Genomic DNA, 4,784 nt, shown 5'->3' with positions numbered 1-4,784 from the left:
CTAGCGAGGTTGTATGCATACGCGTTCGTGTACTCGTAAGAGAACACTGGATAAAACCGAGGAAGAAGTTGTGGTAGTTCGTAAGGAAGTTTTTTAGGAATAAAAGTAGGTAGAATAAGAAGAGAAAGTCGAAGAACCAATTATAGTAGCGATGAGAGATCAAGAAGAAATTCCGAAGGCTTTGAAGGACTATTCTCAACCTAAGATTATTGACATTCAGTCAAGCATCATCAGACCGACCATCAGGGATAACACTTTTGAGATCAAGTTAAGCATGATTCAGATAATACAGAACTCAGTTCAATTTGGGGGTTCTCCTACTGAAGACCCCAACATGCACATCAGGGATTTCATCGAGATCTGCGATACTTTCAAATTCAATGATGTAATTGAAGATGCTATCAAGCTACGCCTGTTCCCATTCTCTCTGAGGGACAAGGCTAAGTGCTGGTTACACTCTCTGTCAGCAGGATCTATCACCACTTGGGAGGAACTTGTGCAAAATTTTCTCACTAAATTCTTCCCCATGGCGAAGACTGCTGCAATCAGGAATGCTCTTACCCAGTTTGCTCAGCAAATAGGGGAATCTCTGTGTGAAGCTTTGGATCGATATAAGGAGATGCTAAGGAAGTGCCCACATCATGGCATGTCTGATTGGATGATTATTAATTGCTTCCACAATGGATTGGGTGCTACTTCTAGACCCATGCTTGATGCAACATTAGGAGGAGCCTTGTGGGCTAAGAGCTACGATGAAGCTTATAAACTTATTAAACTGATTGCTACTAATGAGTACCAGAATCCTTCCCAGAGACTGACTCAGGGGAAAGTCGCAGGAATTCTGGAGTTGGACGCAGCTACAGCTATCGCTGCCCAACTTAAGGCTTTGATGATGAAGGTGGACAATTTGGCTAATTATGGAGTAAATCAAATCGCTAGTGTCTATGAGCTTTGTGCTGGTGCCCATGAGACTGATCAGTGCGTAATTTCTGGTGAATCAGCTCAGTTCGTGAGCAACTTCCAGCGATCGCAGCAACCAGTGCCAGCCACCTATCATCCCAACAACTGAAATCATCCTAATTTCAGTTGGAGAAATGCTCAGAATGCGGTTCAACAGCCTTATCAGCAGTACCCAGCTAAACAATACAACCCCCCTGGTTTTCAGCAACCACAGTATGCACCTAGACAGCAACTCCAGCTGCAACAAGCCAATGAAAAATTTGAATTAGAGGAGTTGAAGCTTATGTGCAAGAGTCAAGTTATTTCTATCAAGACCTTGGAAAATCAAATTGGGTAAATTGCCAATGCCTTGCTAAATCATCATCCTGGTACATTACCTATTGACAGTGAAGTGCCAAGAAAGAGGGAAGCTAAGGAGCAGGTAAAGGAAATCACTTTAAGGTCTGGAAAGGTTGCGAATCCCGAACAAACTCAAGAGTTGATTGAAGAAGTTGGGGCTGAGAACAAAGTAGTGCAGCAGGACGAAGAAGCGGGACCAAGGAAGACTACTGTTGAACAAACTCCGCCTGAGGGTAATACAGGGGAGAAACAGATCTATCCTCCACCGCCTTTTCCCAAGCGACTGCAGAAGAAAAAGCTGGACAAGCAATTTGAGAAGTTTCTGGAGGTGTTCAAGAAACTTCATATCAACATACCTTTTGCCGAGGCTCTCGAGCAGATGCCTAGTTATGTAAAGTTTGTGAAAGGTATTCTCTCTCGGAAGGTGAAGCTAGATAATTTAGAGACAGTTGCTCTCACGGAGGAATGCAGTGCTATGCTGCAACAGAAGTTGCCTCCGAAGCTTAAAGATCCAGGAAGCTTCACTATTCCATGTCATATTGGAAAAGTGTCTTTTGACAGATGCTTATGTGATTTGGGAGCTAGCATCTATCCGATGCCTTTGTCAATTTTCATGCATTTAAATTTACCTGATCCCAAACCGATTTATATGACCTTGCAGTTGGCCAACCGTTCTATTACATATCCACGAGATATTGTAGAGGATGTTTTGGTCAAGGTTGATAAACTCATCTTTCCTGCTGATTTCGTAATTCTTAATTTCGAGGAGGATAAGAGGATTCCCATAATCTTGAGGAAGACCTTTCCTGGCGACTGGCTAAACCTTGATAAATGTATAGAAGGGTGAGCTCATCATGCGAGTTCTGGATCAGGATGTTACTTTTAATATGTTCAATGCTATAAAATTCCCTACTGATAATGAGGAATGCTTTAAAGTGGAGTTGGTTGATTCGGTGGTCACCTTAGAACTTGATCAATTGCTAAGGTCTGATGCCTTAGAAAAAGCCTTAATGGGGAATTCAGATAGTGAAGATGAAGAAGGGGAAGAACAATTGCAATATTTGAATGCTTCTCCCTGGAAAAGGAAAATTGATATGCCTTTTGAATCTCTTGGAATGGAGGAATTAAACAAAGCTCCTAAATGCATCAAGCCTTCTATTGAGGAAGCTCCCACTCTTGAGCTTAAGCCTTTACCTGAACATTTGAGGTATACATTTTTAGGTGATGCATCTACTCTGCCTATTATTATTGTATCTGACCTTTCAGGTAGTGATGAGGAAAAGCTTTTGAGGATTCTGACTGTTCAAGTCGGTAATTGGATGGACTATAACAGATATCAAGGGAATCAGCCCTTCTTACTCTATGCATAAAATTTTGCTAGAGGAAGTTAGCAAACCTATGGTCGAGCAGCAAAGAAGACTTAATCCTATCATGAAGGAAGTAGTGAAGAAAGAAATTTTTAAGTGGCTAGATACAGGGATCATCTACCCTATCTCTGACAGTTCATGGGTAAGCCCGGTTCAATATGTTTCAAAGAAATGTGGAATTACTGTGGTAGCAAATGAGAAGAATGAGCTTATTTCTACAAGGACAGTCACGGGGTGGAGAGTTTGCATGGACTACAGGAAGCTAAACAAAGCCACTAGGAAGGATCACTTCCTCTTGCCCTTCATTGATCAGATGCTTGACATGTTGGCCGATCATGAGTACTATTGTCTTCTGGATGGCTATTCGGGTTACAATCATATTTGTATCGCTCCAGAAGATCAGGAGAAAACTACCTTCACTTGTCCATTTGGTACTTTCACCTTCAGACGAGTTTCTTTTGGTCTGTGTGGTGGACCAGCCACATTTCAGAGATGTATGATGGCCAACTTTTCTGACATGATTGGCCAGAATGTGGAGGTGTTCATGGATGACTTCTCAGTCTTTGGCGATTCTTTTGATGAATGCTTGCAAAATCTTCGACATGTTCTCAAGAGGTGTGTTGAGACCAATCTGGTTCTCAATTGGGAAAAATGTCACTTTATGGTGCGACATGGCATCATTCTCGGGCACAAAGTTTCTAGTAAGGGTCTTGAAGTGGATAAGGCCAAGGTGGGAGTCATTGAGAATATTCCTCCACCCAATTTTGTTAAGGGAATTCGCAGTTTTGTTGGTCATGCGGGTTTCTAAAGGCGTTTCATCAAAGACTTCTCGAAAATTTTGAACCCATTGTGCAGTCTGTTAGAGAAAGATGTTCCTTTCAAGTTTGATAACGAGTGCCTCGCAGCTTTTGAGATATTGAAGAAGAGTCTAATAACGGCACTGATCATAACTGCACCTGATTGGAAAGAGCCTTTTTAGATGATGTGCGATGCAAGCGACTATGCAGTTGGAGCAGTTCTCGGGCAGAGGAAGAACAACATATTTCATGTGGTCTACTATGCTAGTAAGACCCTAAATAGTTCCCAACTGAATTATACTACTATGGAGAAAGAACTTTTGGCTATTGTCTATGGTTTTGAGAAATTTTGATCTTACCTACTTGGGACTAAGGTGACAGTTTTCACGGATCACGCCGCAATCCGATATCTCGTCTCAAAAAAGGACTCGAAGCCTAGATTGATTAGATGGATTCTTTTGCTCCAAGAATTTGAACTAGAGATCAAGGACATAAAAGGAACTGAAAATCAAGTCACTGATCATCTCTCACGTTTAGAAAATCCTAATGCTACTTCATTGGATAAGACATTGATAAATGAGTCTTTTCCCGACGAGCAACTATTTGGAGTGCAAGAAGAAGAACCGTGGTTTGCAGACATTGTAAACTACCTTGTGAGTAATATCATGCCTCCCAACTTATCTTATGCTCAAAGGAAGAAGTTTCTACATGAGGTGAAGTGGTATATGTGGGATGAGCCGTTTCTTTTTCACCAAGGAGCTGACCAAATCATCAAGAGATGTATTCCTTACAGCGAAACAGGGGGGATCTTGCGAGATTGCCACTCAACAGCTTATGGAGGACATTATGGTGGAGAAAAGACAGCAGCTCGTGTTCTTCAAGCAGGTTTCTTTTGGCCGACATTGTTTGTAATAACCCTAAAAAATTTGGACTTTTTGTAACCCTTATGAATAGTGATTTTGCTGATTATGCTGAATAAGAAAACTTTTCATGTCACGCTATGTAGGGGTTCTTTTATTGATATTCTGAGATCTTATTAGTACTCTATATGGTATATAAGTTTATGTAAAGATCGTCAGAATCCAAATTCGAACACTTTGATTTTTCCCGAAAACCCACCAGATACAGGAAGAATTGAGTATAAGGTAATATGATAAAAAAGATTTAAATTCAAGGATTTTAAGAGAGGATCATAAAAAGGAATATAAAATATTGAGAAAGGTATAGGGGAAACCCAAGTAATAAGATCCCGAATATGATCCCTCGAACGATAAACGCGAACGAAAGTTAAGAGAACCGTATAACAGATAAGCGGTCATTA

At 41.0% G+C, this 4,784-nt stretch overlaps 1 non-coding gene across 1 annotated transcript; it reads right to left on the bottom strand.

Annotated features, from left to right (window-relative positions):
• Positions 1-541: 541 nt before the first annotated feature.
• Positions 542-648, bottom strand: LOC141663247 (small nucleolar RNA R71). The gene has a single exon (XR_012551325.1). It is a non-coding gene; the product is annotated as a small nucleolar RNA R71 (small nucleolar RNA).
• Between the last annotated feature and the right edge of the window lie 4,136 nt (positions 649-4,784).

Source organism: Apium graveolens, chromosome 5, assembly GCF_009905375.1.
Source record: "Apium graveolens cultivar Ventura chromosome 5, ASM990537v1, whole genome shotgun sequence".
Lineage (NCBI taxonomy): Eukaryota > Viridiplantae > Streptophyta > Magnoliopsida > Apiales > Apiaceae > Apium > Apium graveolens.
The sequence above is the reverse complement of the archived record's forward strand: the minus strand, read 5'-3'. Positions and strand labels throughout refer to the sequence as shown.